Source organism: Stenella coeruleoalba, assembly GCF_951394435.1.
Source record: "Stenella coeruleoalba genome assembly, chromosome: 7".
Lineage (NCBI taxonomy): Eukaryota > Metazoa > Chordata > Mammalia > Artiodactyla > Delphinidae > Stenella > Stenella coeruleoalba.
This window is the reverse complement of record NC_137153.1, coordinates 38,928,046-38,944,730: the sequence shown is the minus strand read 5'-3', so window position 1 is coordinate 38,944,730 and position 16,685 is coordinate 38,928,046.

The following is a 16,685-nucleotide window of genomic DNA, read 5'->3' as shown; positions in this document are numbered from 1 at the left end:
GGGCACCCTTGTCTTGTTCTTGATCTTAGAGGAAATGGTTTCAGTTTTTCACCATTGAGAATGATGTTGGCTGTGGGATTGTCATATATAGCTTTTACTATGTTGAGGTAGGTTCTCTCTATGCCCACTTTCTGGAGAATTTTTATTATAAATTGGTGTTGAATTTTGTCGAAAGCTTTTTCTGCATCTACTGAAATGATCATATGGTTTTTCTCCTTCAATTTGTTAATATGATGTATCACATTGATTGATTTGCATATACTGAGGAATCCTTGCATTCCTGGGATAAACCCCACTTGATCATGGTGTATGTTCCTTTTAATGTGCTGTTGGATTCTGTTTGCTAGTATTTTTTTTGAGGATTTTTGCATCTATGTTCATCAGTGATATTGGCCTGTAGTTTTCTTTTTTTGTGACATCTTTGTCTGGTTTTGGTATCAGGGTGATAGTGGCCTCGTAGAATGAGTTTGGGAGTGTTCCTCCCTCCCAAGGATTTTTTAGGTTTACCTAAATTTTAAACAACTTGTCAGGTGATCTTCACCTCTGGTATCTTCACCTCTTTATATCCTTCCTTTGGTTTAACTTTCCTTCTCATTGAAGTATATCTTTTCAAATCTTTTCCAGTGAGGATCTGTCATCTGTAAATTATGTCAGGATTTATTTTTCAGAAATGTACTTATGTGTTTTTGATTATATAACAAAATATAGAATTTTATCTGAGTATAGAATTTTAGGTTGAACATTTTTATCCCTCAAGATTTTCACAATATTTCACTCTCTTACTATAGCTATTTGGTTATGTTAGTTAATATTTGTTCTTTTGTAGGAGATCTCTCTTTTCTTTCTGGTTGTTTTAAAGAATTTCTCTTTAACATATGTGTTTTGCAGTTTCATTATGCTATTCTAGGTGTAGGTTTATATTTATTTATTCTGCTTAGGATTCATATTTGTTAAATCTGAAGATTCATGTCTTTCATCTATTTGAGAAAAATTTCAGACATTATTTCTTTGCATATTGCTTCTACTCCAACTAGAAATATGCTGGACCATACCATTATATCATCCGTGTTTCTTAACCTCTGTTTCACATTTTCTATCACTATTTCTCTGTGCTGTATTTGATAATTTTTTCAAATCTATCTTGGGTAATCTGTTGTTTGATCTTCCTATTCAATTTTCAATTTTAATGAAAAGATTTTCCATTTGTAGAAATTTCATTTGGTTCTTTTTCAAATATACCTGTTCATTTTTCATGAAGTCTAAAATGTTGTGAAATTTTATACACATGAAATTTTATAATGAAATCTTATATTTCTAAGTTTTTATCCTTTTATCCTTTAAACATACTTACTTTATTGTTTATATTACATTGTTTTTCTATTATCTGAAGCCCTTGATTACTTAATCATCTGTTGTATCTGGTACTTTCCCTCATAGCAGATTGTTTGCTCAAGCATTTTGTAGTTCTTAATGGAGAATTATTTTCAGAAGAGCTTTTGTTTTATGTTTCTTTGTTAATTTCTTGGCTTTTGCTTGGGGTTTCATAACGCATGCTGCACAGTTAAAGTAAAAATTTTAAACTAGTGCAAGACACGGGTACAGAGTATTTTTTGCCCACCCAGAACCATTGTAGATACAGGCTTCCTGGTAGTTCTGTTGGGCACATGGGGCCATTGATATTCATTAATCCTTTCATTGTGTTGCAGCCTTTTGAGAGTTCCAACTTTTGTAGAGGTCTCAGCTTTAACTCCCCAACTTTAGCATACCAAGATCTCACAAATTATTGCTGTATAATTTTAAAAACCAGTATCTAGTCATCTCTGAACTTGTCCTTTCTCTCTTGGGAGGTATGGTATCAACTATTGCTTACTGCTCTGACTCTCAACATTGTCATCCTTCTAGTTCCCTCACCAAGACTGGAAAGTAAGCTCCTTCCATGTCTCGTATATTGCCAGGGTAGCAGGGCCTAGAATAGTGCTGGCACATAATAATAAACAACTAATACATTTTGTTGAATAAATAAATGAATTAATGTGACATGTGGTGCCAGACTACTTCGTATAAAGAGAAATGAAACAGTCTCCTCCCTCAAGGACAGAGAGGAGATAGACTTGCAAACAGCTAGTTCTAATCCAAAGAGATGCTATAGTAGAGGGGCGGGCAAAGGATCATCATGTAGGAAATAAAGCTTTTTTTTTTTGAAAAGGGGGCATTAGAGTGGAGCCTTGAAGGATGAGTAGAATTTCATTTGGTGGTGGGATGGGAGGAAAAGCATGGCAGGCAAGGAGGAAGGCACAAGCAAATGTGTGTATGTTTGGAATTAAAGGTCATGCCCTGGAAACTGTAGGTCATCTCTTTGGCTGACTTTTATCTTGTGGTGGCTATGGGAATGCCCATGGGAATACCCCTTGCAGACCTCCATCTCCAAGGAGTGCAGTTGACCAAGGGCCCCAGCTACTCTCTGAAATCCTCAAACCAATCCACACTGGGTTTCATCAAGGTCATGTGCATTTCTCATGGGCTGCTCTCAGCCAGTGGCAGAGTCAGGCAGGGATACTAAAACTTGTCCATTCCTGGGAGCCATGAAACTCCTTTGTTGGCCGACTCTTCCTGGATATGGTCCGACATCACTCCCCAGTGGCCTTGTAGCAAATTTCTCAGGCTCTACGGCAGTCCCAGATGCTTCTACCCAACATTTCCTCCCTCCCTCCTTCACTGGGGGTCAAACTGCCATGACAGTATGAGAGTTCCTCCTGCCTTCTCCAGCTCCCTCCCCATTTCCCCTTCCACAGGTGTTAACCTTCATCAAATCTGTGCACTTTTTTGTTTTGTGGTGTGCGGGCCTCTCGCTGTTGTGGCCTCTCCTGTTGCGGAGCACAGTCTCCGGACGCGCAGGCTCAGCAGCCATGGCTCACGGGCCCAGCCGCTCCGCGGCACGTGGGATCTTCCCGGACCGGGGCACGAACCCGTGTCCTCTGCATCGGCAGGCGGACTCTCAACCACTGAGCCACCAGGGAAGCCCCAAATCTGTGCACTTTTAATCCCATTGTGGTGTCTGCTTCTTGCAGACCCGGATTGACACGTACCGTCTGTATCTTCTGCAGGGAGGAGATAGAAGAAGAGACTGGATAGATCCATCTTGTTGAGGGCCTTGAATGCCACTCTCAAGTTTGGGAGGTAGGCAGAGGGAGTGCTGGGGAAGATTTTAGAGGAAGGAGAAGTGCCGTCTGGCTCGTATTTTAGGAAGGTGAATATGGTGGAAGCAGGAAGGGTGGATTTTTCGAAGTCATCGCAATGACCTGGACGGGACGCGGCAGGACTGAAGCTGTGTAGGAACAGAGGAGATGCAAACTGACTTCACACCTCCTGCAGAAGAAAGCCTGCCTCTCATGTCAAGTTATACCCTCTCTCAACTTTAGGGAAAGAAAACAATCCTTTTGTTAAGTTTGTTAGAGAAGGCCCCACAGGTGAAGTATTAGCAGAAAAACATCACTCTGGGTCCCGTCCACCGTTATTTCCAGGCACGGCCTCCCCACAGAGTCTGTCGTGGGGTGGGAGCGGGAAAGCACCTGACAAACAATAACAGTTTATGCTTCTGTCACCAGCCTTCTTTCTCAAGCGCAACAGAAAAGGGAAAGGATCCTTTCCACCCCTTTGTGACTTTCTCTGTCCAGGGTCTCTGGGGAGCTTCCCAGAAAACAATTCCCGAAAGGAGTCCTTGCGTCGTGTGTGACCTACAAGGTATGGGGTAGGGGAGGGGTTCCTATGAGGGAGGTGATCACACGTCTTTTGGGGACAGCACAGAAGGTCCATGTTTTATTTATTTATTTATTTATTTATATTTTTAGAAGGTCCATGTTTTAGATTTGAAATTGGAAGCAAGCTCAAGGAACCACGAGCTGTCTGTCGTGACTGGACGTGAGGGCGTAGGGGCGAGGGCCAAGAGGGGAATTACAGGAGGAATGTTGGCCAAGACTGGTACAGCCCCGGCTTCCAGCGCAGCTGCTCCCTTTATACACAGACCAGCGCAGAAGAATGGTGCCCTGGAAAACAGAAGGGCATAAGGGTCCTCAAGAGGCCCCTGGCAGTGGGGACTACAAGTGCTGCCATGCCCTGAACGAAACTGTCAACCTTTTAAACTTCCCGCTGAATGGGCAGGGACGAGGGGGGTCAGGGGCTTGGAGGGCGAATTGGCACATTTACCTTCAGACACCATTTCGAAGTGAGGCCTTAGCAGCTTCCTAACTGAACAAACAGGAAGCCTGTTATAAATGCCATTGTCCCTTCCCTTCTGTGCTGACAGGACTGTGAAATGGCCAAGTCAAGAGACCCGGGGACATGCAGCTGCCAGTGCCACCTGTGTCTGTGTGAGTCCAGCTAAGCAGTCCCCTCTGCAGGGCACCGCCATGGTGGAGCCACGGTCCTGGCAGTCAAGGGCGGGCAGAGGACTCCCAGGAGAAGGGAGGGAAGAAGCAGTTCCCGCCGCGTCCCTGGGTCCTGGGCTGAACGTACGCAGCTCTCCCTCTGTTTCAGCCGCGATCAGGAGTTCGTCCCTGCCCGAGGCCCAACCTCCAAAATGTTCTGGCTGGAAACCAAATCCAGTACGGAACACCTGCCTTCCACTGCTGTCCCACGGACACAATGCCCCACATGCCAGTTGGCAGCAGAGAGAAAAGAGGTCCGTTAAAGAAAAGTCCCTCCTGACAGTGTTAAGAAGGGTAGTTCTGCTGCTGTGCGCCCTCTCTCTCTCTCTTGCACACACACACACACACACACACAGTCCCAGGCCTCTATAAAGTTTTGCACACGTCCTGGGCTACTTCACTGTCAATCAAACACTGAATAAGAGAGATAGGTTTCTCCTCTGGGGCCACGGCCTCTGTGGATAATAGGTGTGTAGGGGTGTATGTGTATGTAGGTGTGTGTAGGGCTGTGTGCAGGTGTGGGTAGGGGTGTGTGTGGCGTTGGTGGGGTCTGGTGGTTATTAACAGAGCAACCCGGGAGGGGCACGGGTGAAGGAGAGGTCATAGGAGTGGGATGCTTAGCAGGGCTGGCATCTCCCCCGCGCTCCCAGCGCCTGTGCTGCGTGGTGAGGAGGTGCTGCGCCCGCTGGGGTACCAGAGCAGCGGCGGACCTCGTGGGTGGCATCTCGGGGTGACGATGCTTCCCTGGTCGTAAGAGGACGGTCCACACCGTGGCACTGTCACCATCACCCTGGAGCCTGAAACAGCGGGCCCTGTGTCCTAGCCACACTGGCCAGCGGGGTGGGGGCCGTCTGTCTGTCGGCCTGGCCTCTCCTGGTCCATCAGTGGTGGCTCCCTGCCAAGCCCGCCCGGCCGTCGCAAACAGTGGGGCTCTGTGAGCCGGTCTCCTGTGGGCAGCTGGATGTTTTTCTATAGAGGGGACTCGTCATTAGAGGCCCCAGAGGATGAGGGGAGGCACCTTGAGCTGTTTTCCTTTCTCTTTGGCCCCCATTTACTTCTCCGCTCGGAAGGAGCACGGCTACCGGCCGGTGCCCGCAGTTCACTTGTCCTGGTGAAGGCAGCTTGACAGCTGCATAAATCACGAGGCGATGCCACTAATAGGTCGCTGCCTGAGACTGTACCAGACCACCCAGGCGCAGCTCCAGGCTTCTGAGGCTGCACACAAATACAGTAATGCAAATCGCTTAACCCTTTGTTACTCAGCAGCACGGGGACAAACGGCTCCTGGCGTCCTCTGCCCTCCGGCTCCCGGTCCCCCAGACGAGCTTCGTCTGTTTCTCACCTTTTCTTCCCACCCTGACTTCTTACATTTCCCATCCCCACCCGACTTTCTCCCATTCTCTCCAGACTGCAGCTGAGCCAGTGCACCCCGCAGGTGATGGAAGGACCAGGGCTTTGCCAGGGCTTTGGGCTCAGGGGGGATGGCATCGGCTGGGGACACTGAGAGTGAGGAAGGGGCTGTGGGCGAGCAGCAGAGCGGGAGGCAGAGGCTGCGAGCTGAGCGCACAGGATTCTGGCCCCTGACACTGCAACTCCTAATTCTTGGCCTCGAGGGCGGTTTCTGCACAGTGTGCTGACAGGCATCCCAGGCGTCTGTCCTGGATGCCGAAAGGGAAGGTGAAGTGTGCAGGGAAGGTGAAGTGTGCAGTGAAGATGGAGAGAGAAAACCATGTCTCGAGCAGAGATTCTTCCCTCCAGCTGCATTTCTCAAGTGCTAACGATGCATGCTCACCTGGTGCAAGGTGCCAGGACACCAAAGAGAATGAGGCTGTGTCCCGCTCTCTGGAGCTCACAGTCCTATACACCCTGATGTGACAAGGCCTTCCTCGAGCTGACCCTCCCATTAGGAACTGTCCCCTGCAACTGCCCCCTTGCTTATTCTCCTGTAGCACAGCTAGCCTCCATCCACGCCAAACGCCCAGGGGGCCCCTGCAAGGGGCCTTTGCCTTATTTGCTGTTGCTTTTTTAAAGCGAATTCAAGAAAGTGTGTGGTTCCCTCTCTCACATCCTTCAAGTCTTTGCTCAAATGCCATCTTCTCAGCCACCTTTCCTAACCACTTGATTTAGCACTGCAGCTAACTTACATGACACCCCTACCCTGCTCCTCTGCTTTATTTTTCTTTATAGCACTTAACCACTTTCAAATATGTCATGTAATTTTCTTCTTTATTTGTTTATTGTATGCCTTCCCCTCTAGCCTGGCAATTCTTTGAGGTAAGAACTTTTGTTCACTGATGTATCCTGGATGACTAGATTATTGCTTCTACATATTAGGTGCTCAGTAAATATTTGTTGAGTGTTTAAATGTTATAACAGAGGAACATGCTGTGAGCCATAGAGACCTGGGTGAAACAGTGATGTATTAGCTTATAGGGGCTGGGGGAGGGGATTGTGAGTCCCAAAGTTATCAATTTAGGGATCAATCTCTCTGTCAGAGAACTTGGAAGCCATAGGGGAATTAAGGAGATTCATTTCCTTTTTGCCATCACTTAGCATTATGCCATTGCCGCCAAGAAAAATTTATTTTTCCCTGAAAATAGTTGTTTATTTGTGGTAGGCTGCATAATGGTCCCCAAAGATGTTCATGTACTAATCCCAGATGTGATTTTTTTTAAAGTTTTTTTTGATGTGGACCATTTTTTAAAAGTCTTTATTTAATGTGTTACAATATTGCTTCTGTTTTATGTTTTGGTTTTTTGGCCGCGAGGCATGTGGTATCTTAGCTCCCTGACCAGGGATCAAACCCACACCCCCTGCATTGGAAGGCAAAGTCTTAACCACTGGACCTCCAGAGAAGCCCCCCACAGATGTGGTTAAGTTGGGGATCTTAAGATGGGGAAGTTATCTTGGCTTATCTGGGTGGTCGAATGTAATCACAGGTGTTCTTGTAAGTGGGAGACAGGAGGACCAGAGAAGAGAAGTGACCATGGAAGCAGAGGATGGAGCTATGATGGGCCACAAGCCAAGGAATGCAGAAAGCTTCTAGGAGCTGGAAAAAGCAAAGAAAAAGAACATCCCCTAGAGCTGTCAGAAGGAATGCAGGCCCACTGACATCTCGATTTTGGTCCAGTGAAACCGATTTTGGACTTCCGACTTCCAGAACTGTAATATAATAAATTCGTGTTATTTTCAGCCATGAAGTTTGTGGCAATTTGTTACAGTGACGATAGGGAAGTAATACAGTATCCTTTTTATAACTTGAGCATTTGTTTCCCTCAAGCCTAACCTTGTTTTGGGCTTTTGCTCCGCTGGCATCACTCCTAAAGGCGGGCACCACTCATGCATCTTCTCCATCTTTGCACATGACTGTCTCAAAGTGGACTTAATTTGGTAATTCTTTGTCCAATTCCTAAGTGTTTTGCATTTTTTTTTAAATGGAGCTTTGCCCATCTCTTCCTTGTTGAGATCATTTGAGTTTGCACAATCCACATTTTTTCCTATATATTTATAAGTCCTTCCCAACCACCTTGAGGTGCTCTCAGCAGTTCCCACAGGGCCAGCTTTGGTCTCTAGTGTAGGCTGGCCCTTCTGTCTTGAAATATTCCTGCTGTAATGGAACAAACCTTTGGCCCATTTCCTGGCTGTGCCGGTCCAGTTCCACTACTACACGAGGGGAGGAGAGGGTGGGAGCTAAAATTCTGGTTGTGCATCTGGGGGCTCCCCCACCTCAGCACCTTTCTCCTCCTCTATCTTTCTGTTGCTGTCTTCAAGCACTTCTGGATGAAACACTCTTGGTCAAAGACATTGCCCAAAGAATAGGACAGAGGAATGTTCCTTAAATGATCTCCTTCAGATTTTTCATGAAAATAATTAACTGAAAACTAGCACTTGAATGGTCATTTATTTGTTCATCTAACGTGCATTTGTTGAATACTTACCATGTACCAATGTTCTGTGATTCCCAAGAGGAAATATGAAAAACTAGGTGCAAAAACACTCCCAAATTATGTGCAGATGGGGTTCTTATGGTACTTCTGTAATATTTACAGACCTGAGTGTAATCATCGTGAAAATGTCAGTAGAGCTCAGGTGATGAACTTGCTTTGTTCTTTGGAAAAAGTTGGTTGTCAATCCTTTTTCTTTTCAGTTTTTATCTCCCAGAAGGCTGGGCTAATCTTATTGCAGATGGAGTAGGTTGGGTGGTACTCAAGGAGACTGAAAGAACAAGAAATATGGTACTCTTTACGATAGCCAAGGCATGGAAGCAACCTAGATGTCCTTCGACAGATGAGTGTATAAAGAAGATGTGGTATGAATGTATGTATGTGTGTGTGTGTGTGTGTGTGTGTGTGTGTGTATACACACACACACACACAGACACACACACACTATGGACTATTACTCAGCCACAAAAAGGAATGAAATAATGCCTTTTGCAGCAACATGAATGGACCTAGAGTTTATTGTACTAAGTGATGTAAGTCAGAGAATGACAAATATTGTATGATATCACTTATATGTAGAATCTAAAAAATGTGATACGAGACTTCCCAGGTGGTCCAGTGGTTAGGACTCTGTGCTCTCACTGCCAAGGGCCTGTTTTGATCTCTGGTTGGGGAACCAAGATCCCACCTGCTGTGCTGCAGCCCAAAAAAAAAAAAAAGTTACAAATGAACTTATTTACAAAACAGAAATAGACTCACAGACATAGAAAATAAACTTATGGTTACCAAAGGGAAAGGGAGGGGGAGGGATAAATTAGGAATTTGGGATTAACAGATATACACTGCTATATATAAAATAAACAACAAGGACCTCTATATAGCACAGGAAACTATATTCAGTATCTTGTGATAACCTATAATGGAAAATAACCTGAAAAAGAATATATATATATATGTATAACTGAATCAGTTTGCTGTACACCTGAAACATTGTAAATCAACTATACTTCAATAAACAAAACAAAACAAAAAAAGAAATATGGCACTAAACTAGAAATGGATTCTGCTACTTTAAGGGCTGAAACCTGGGTGTTGGAAATTTGTAACTATCCTTTTGATCTGTGCTATCAAATACTGATCACTTGAAATGTGCCTAGTGCACCTGAACACTGGATTTTTAATTCTGTTTAATTTACTTAAGTTAAATTTTAAAATGCTTCAGTTATTGAAGAGGTTTTAAATAGGTGTAGAACAAGTTTCGCACAAAATCTACTTTTTCAGTTGTAAATTTCATGAAATCTAAATATAGATAAAGGATTTCTGATGAAAATTTAGCATCGAAATTGAGACATACCAGATTTTGAAGCTTTAGGATGAATAAAAATTATAAAATATTTCAATCATAATTTTATATTAATTAAATATGAAATGATAATATTTTGGATATATTGAGTTAAAGTAAAATACCAGTATTAGTTTCACCTGCTTCTTTTTACTTTTTTTTTGATGTGACTACTAGAAATTTAGAATTATATACGTGAGCCACATTGTGTTTCTATCAGCCAGCACTCTTTTATTTATTTTTTTATTTAAAAAATTAAAAGAAAATTTTTGGCCTTACGCCATGGTATGCAGGATCTTCACTGACCAGGGATCCAACCCGCGCCTGCTGTGGTAGAAGTGCAGAGTCTTAACCACTGGACCACCAGGGAAGCCCCAAAAGCACTATTTTGAATGATCAGTGTTATCCTTCCTAAACACATCTTGAGAAATACTGGAAATATTTGATCAGCCCCCATGATACTGTCTTCTAACTTTTTAAGAGAGTTAAGAGTGTAATGATTTTGGAAAATATATTTGAATCTTTGCGGGTGTTTCCATGTGCGTTCCATGCTGGAGGGTAGACTAAAGAGCAAAGACCCATTTTAGCTATACATGCTTACAGAAGGTGAAACAGAGAATGGAAAAAACTCAATAATCAAGAGTAAACCCCCCCAAACAGGCAAAGAAGCACTCACAAAAGCACCCGGATAAACACTAGGCTCCTAATTGGCTTTGAATTAAATTGGCATCTTTCTAATTGGCATCTTCCATAAGCTTCCAGTTGATACATATGGTGAGACTGTCTCCTATTCTGAGAAGTTGAGGCCATTTGACATGTTTCTTCATTTCCCCTCAAGACTCATTTGGCGCCTTTAACCACCACTTCTGTTCTTCGGTTTTCTCAGAAGAGATGTCCCTCCTCATTTATGATTTATATTAATTTATGTTCTTGGGACTTCTCTCTTCTGCCTAAAAATAGCAACAATAACTCAGATGTTGTCGTAGTTGTCACCATCATCCTTCTACTAATGACGTGTCGCCCCTGTCTACTTACACACACAGACACAGACACACACACACGCACACGCACATACACACACGTGCGCCCTATGGTAGTATGATGCAATCTTCATATTTATCAGGGTGTCCTCACAAAAGCCACACACAATCACTATGGGGTTTTAGCCCGATGTTTTTTTTGTTTTTTTTTTGTTCTTTTGGCTGTACGCGGGCCTCTCACTGTTGCGGCCTACTCCCGTTGTGGAGCACAGGCTCCGGACGCGCAGGCTCAGTGGCCATGGCTCACAGGCCCAGCCGCTCTGCGACATGTGGGATCTTCCCGGACCGGGTCACGAACCCGTGTCCCCTGCATCGGCAGGTGGACTCTCAACCACTGCGCCACCAGGGAAGGCCTAGCCCGATGTTTTGTACATAGTGGATACACGTAGTCATAGAATAAATTAACAAGTCTAATAGAAACATCCTTGTTATTTGAAGTGATCAGAAACTGTTTAATAAGAGCTAACATTTATTATGTATAGCCTGTGTGCCAATTTTCGTGCCTTGTTAATCTTTTTATTGTTAACCATAACAACAATACAATTATAACCATAATAATATCTCACATTTATTGATCATTCACTGTGTGCCAGGACTCTTCATCTCATCGTCATACAAATCCTAGGAGGAAGGTCCTGTCATTAGCCCACCCCACCCCAACTTAGAGCCTCCTATTCAGCCTGCTCTTCTCGAATATTGTACAAAGTGTTAACCCAGGCCTGTTAACTGGCAGTACCCATGTGACCTTAGTTTGGTGGTAGACACAGAGTGCCCGTGACACACCAGAACCTCAAGGCCACACTGGGGGCAGCGTGCCGGTGAATTGCTACCTTGGTAACACAGAAACTAAACTGAGGCCCTTGACAGGTAAGGACTGTGGGCTCAGCAAAGTAAACTCAAAATCACTGAGAGGGACCTCCATAAGCTGGGGCACGGAGGACACACTTGAGGAACTGCTTCTGCTGCAAGTGAGCTCATACCCCCAAATTCTGAAGCAAGAGAGTAAAAGTACCACCATAAGAGAACATTCTCAGATTAGAAAAACAAACAAGGGCTTCCCTGGTGGTATAGTGGTTATGAACCTGCCTGCCAATGCAGGGGACACGAGTTCAAGCCCTGGTCTGGGAAGATCCTACATGCCGCAGAACAACTAAGCCCATGCGCTACAACTATTGAGCCTGCACTCTAGAGCCCACAAGCCACAACTACCGAGCCTGCGTGCCACAACTACTGAAGCCCACGTGCACACACATGAAAGAAAGAGAGAGAAAAGAGAATAAACAACATTAGAAATAGAAAAGGTGAAATAATTCAGATATAGGAATTTCAAAAAAACACAAGAATAATAGGAATATCTCTAAACCTTAACTTTGAAGACTTAGGAAAGGAAAGCTTACTAAAGGAAAGCTGTGTGACTCTGACCCACCCTGTCTCTCTCTCCACATACTCTTCAACAACTTGCTCTTCCTCCCAGCCCAGAATGTCCTCATTTTCATCTCAGCTTTACATCCATGTCCATGAAATTGTTGGAGGGAACAAGACATGTGAGTAGGGTGGTCAGATGTAGCAAATGAAAATACAGGATGGCCAGTTAAATTTGAATTTCAGATAGACAACAAATCACTTTTTCATTTTATGTGTGTCCTAAATATGCAGTGTGGGACATATTTAGTACTGAAAAATGATTCACTATCTGAAATTCAAATTTAACTGGTCATCCTGTTTTCTTCCCTGGCAACCCTACATATTTAGGATCTATTGAGTTTGATAACTGGAAGGGTTACCAGATTTAGCAAATAAAAGTACAGGACACCCAAATATGTGATATTTTGGTCTTACTTATACTAAAAAATTATCTGAAATTCAAAATTAACTAGACATCCTGAATTTTATATGGCAACTCTAATTCCTGAGGAGAAGTTTCACTGGGTGGGAGTAGCCTAACCATGGCAGATCCTGGGGTAGGAATTAATGTTTCTGTCTGAGGTCCTGCTAATGCCTCTTGGAGAAGCCTTTCTAGAAACCCAAGGAGGCCCTGGAGTGGGATGGTTTCTACTTGGGGTTCTGGTAAGGGGATCTGGCTTGCTTCTTGATTTATAGAGGGCCTGGGGCTTCCATAACACTTGGACAACTTTGTTGAAGAGTGAATATTCAAATCCAAATCAGATCTACTTTGGTTCCTTCAGAGTAGAATGCCTCTCTGTCCAAAATGCACTCTGATCTTGATTTATTAAGTGGAGCCCAACCATTGCATCATAAAGAAGATCTACAGCTCAGAGTTTCTGAACCAAATAGTATTGTTAACAAGAGTGGGGAAGAGTTTGATAGTTTCTGGCCTTAACATTTAGGTCTTTAATCCATTTTGAGCTTATTTTTGTGTATGGTGTTAGGGAGTGTTCTAATCTCATACTTTTACATGTACCTGTCCAGTTTTCCCAGCACCACTTATTGAAGAGGCTGTCCTTTCTCCACTGTACATTCCTGCCTCCTTTATCAAAGATAAGGTGACCATATGTGTGTGGGCTTATCTCTGGGCTTTCTATCCTGTTCCATTGATCTATATTTCTGTTTTCGTGCCAGTACCATACTGTCTTGATTACTGTAGCTTTGTTGTATAGTCTGAAGTCAGGGAGCCTGATTCCTCCAGCTCTGCTTTTTGTTCTCAAGATTGAATGGATAAGGAAGATGTGGCACATATATATATATACAATGGAATATTACACAGCCATAAAAAGAAACAAAATTGAGTTATTTGTAGTGAAGTGGATGGACCTAGAGTCTGTCATACAGAGTGAGGTAAGTCAGAAAGAGAAAGACAAATACCGTATGCTAACACATATATATGGAATCTAAGAAAAAAAAAATGTCATGAAGAACCTAGGGATAAAACCAGAATAAAGACACAGACCTACTAGACAATGGACTTGAGGATATGGGGAGGGGGAAGGGTAAGCTGTGACAAAGTGAGAGAGTGGCATGGACATATATACACTACCAAACGTAAAATAGATAGCTAGTGGGAAGCAGCCGCATAGCATAGGGAGATCAGCTTGGTGCTTTGTGACCACCTAGAGGGGTGGGAGGGAGACGCAAGAGGGAAGAGATATGGGAACACATGTATATGTAAAACTGATTCACTTTGTTATAAAGCAGAAACTAACACACCATTGTAAAGCAATTGTACTCCAATAAAGATGAAAAAAAAAAAAAGAATGGGGAAGAGAGGGAGGAAATGGCTTATCTCTTTGACACCTTTCTCCAGTTGTTCGTTAATCATTTTGGGTTGTTAAAGGTTGTCAGAAAAAGGTAAAAACGTGTGTGTTGGGGAGTAGGGGGGTGGGGCAGACCCGGGCTCTACATTGCCTTCAGCCATTTCCCTTCTGGCTTAATTCCCTTTTATAAACTTTGTTTTCCCTCCCTGACACTACTCTCTTACAAAATACTTTTAAAAGAACATTAACAGGAGGAGGATCAAGGATCTTGTTTTCTTTTCATTCTTTTTGATTTATGTTCCTTTGTCTTGAAAGCTCCTGTAATCTCCCACATCTTCAGAGCCAGTTCCCTGCTGACAGGGTAAAGGCAGCAAAAACTCCCCCGGCTTTGAGATAAACCATCCCAAGCTGGATCATTAGCTACACAAACTTTCTCCCTTGAGCCTTCTCTGAAATGTTTGGAACTCTAGAACTTCTGCCTTGAAAATGAGGAAAAGCAAACATTACAGGCCCTGTCTTTAGAAGCATGTAACCAGAGCTTTTTATTAACTCTGGTGGGAGTAAAACCTTGAATCGAATTGGTGTGGTAACTTCTTTATTGCAGCTGACGTTTATTGAGGGGCTACTATATGCCCCGGGGCTGAGGCTGTAGGGGAGGCAAAGATAAATGCCAGGAGGCTGTGCCTACAGGAGCTTGCTTATAAAATAGCTGGGGGCAAATATAACTAGTCTTCTAAGGCCCCCCTCTACACGGGGTCAGATAACCCTGCTTAACACTCTTCCAGCAGCCTGTCTCTTCTTAATACTGCACATTAAAAAATATATTCATATTGGGTTGGCCAAAAAGTTCGCTCGGGTTTTTTGTAAGATATTACGAATACCTGAACAAACTTTTTGGCCAACCCAATACATTTACTCCTGTAATGATTAGTGTCTTGCTCTGTCACTGGTTTCTAAGCTCTGTGAGCTCCAGGAGGGGAGGGGCTGGGTCTAGTTTGAAGATATTAAGAAAAAGGCACCATAGTCTTTTTACACACTGTAAAGCTATGGGGACTCAACTCACGGGAAGGACCTGCAGGATGCTTGCTCAGAGGGTGTTCTTCCCAATGAAAGGGAGACACACTGCCACTGCCTGGCTCTGACCAGGGGATGTCAGACTCAGCCCAGACCTGAGGATCTGTCTTTAGACCTGGCAGCATCCCCACCTTCACTGACTTCAGCTTCAGGGGAATTAGCACCAAACCCCAAATCATTAGCATTGCAATCAGAAGGCTCCCTGTAGCCCTCTGTGAGAGGCAGGGACCTCCTCCTAAAGGATTGATCCCAGTTATTGCCCGCAGATCCGAGGGTCAGTGACAATGTGTATCTTGGAGAAAACCTGGGCTAAGCAATGGGGACTGGAGGAGATTCCCAGTGCAGTTAGGTGATCATCTAATTGACTGTCCAAAACGGAGAAATTTTGAGAATGAAAAGGGGCCCTATTATTAATTACTCTTGAAAACTAGGCATCAGCAAGGATTGTCTCAGGCAAACTAGTCTGAATGGGCGCTGTAAGTATAGTGGTTAACAGTGCAAACTCTGGAGCCAGACAGCCTGAATCCAATTCAAACTCTGCCACTCATTAGCTGTGTGACCTTGGGATGTTACTTAACCTCTCTGTACTTTAGCTTCCTCAGCTGTTAAATTGAATATGAAAACAGTACCATCTCAAACAGTTGTGCTTAAGATTCAATGAGTAAAAAAATGCTAGTAAAGTGCCTGGTGCAGAGCAAATGCTACATAATAGTTTGCTATTGTTTTTATTAAAGAATGGAAGGAGAATAGAAGCATGCATTCTTTTCAAAGTTCCATATGGGACAGGCACTCAGCTTAGTGATATATGTACATTTTGTTTTATAATCTTCAAAATAACACTACATTGTTGGGATTTTTCACCCCATTTTAGAGATGGGGAAACTGAGGTTCTAATAGGCTAAGTAGCTTGGTTAGTCTGTGATCTGAGCACTGTTGTTATACCTCAAAGCCCAGGTTCAGTCTATTGTTACCATTTTGCACCGGCAGAGTGAGCTTTTCCCTTCCCTGGCCCTGGCTTAGCACACCCAAATATCTCATAAGTTCCTCCTAGATTGAATAGTTCCTCAGGCCTCCAAGACTGTTTATGCTCTTCCCTCTGCCTGGAAAGCCCCCTGTCCACTTATTTAGCCATGTCGCTTCCACTTTACTTCTAATTCTAGCTCAAGCATCACCTCCTCTGAAAATCCTTCCAAGACCACCCACCCTCTTCTTCAGTCTGGATTATGTTTTTCTCCATGGCGCTACTTGAGGGTCACCCCCCCCCCCCCCCGCCGCCAATAAGAGTTCTTAGTTCACTCTACATAATTATCTACCAATTGTTTGTCTCCCTTACTGGCCTGTAACCTTTCTGTGTCTATTCTCCTACTCTAAATATAGCACCTGGGATAGCAGGTGCTCAATAAACATGTGTGGTTTAGATGGAATTGTGGGTGAGCTGTGGAGGGATGTTCAGAAAGAGGTACCTGTTGGGAAGGGATAGAGTCTGGAGACGTTGAATGTTGTGTTGTGTTTCAGACTTCAGGTTGTTGCAACATGAACACACGGGAGAGATTTGAATAAGTGACGTGACGAGCATGGGGTTTTCAGTCCTGGATGTTCTGCTGGGTGGATTGGAAGGAAGGAGAGTAGGGGCCAGGAGGACAGTGAGG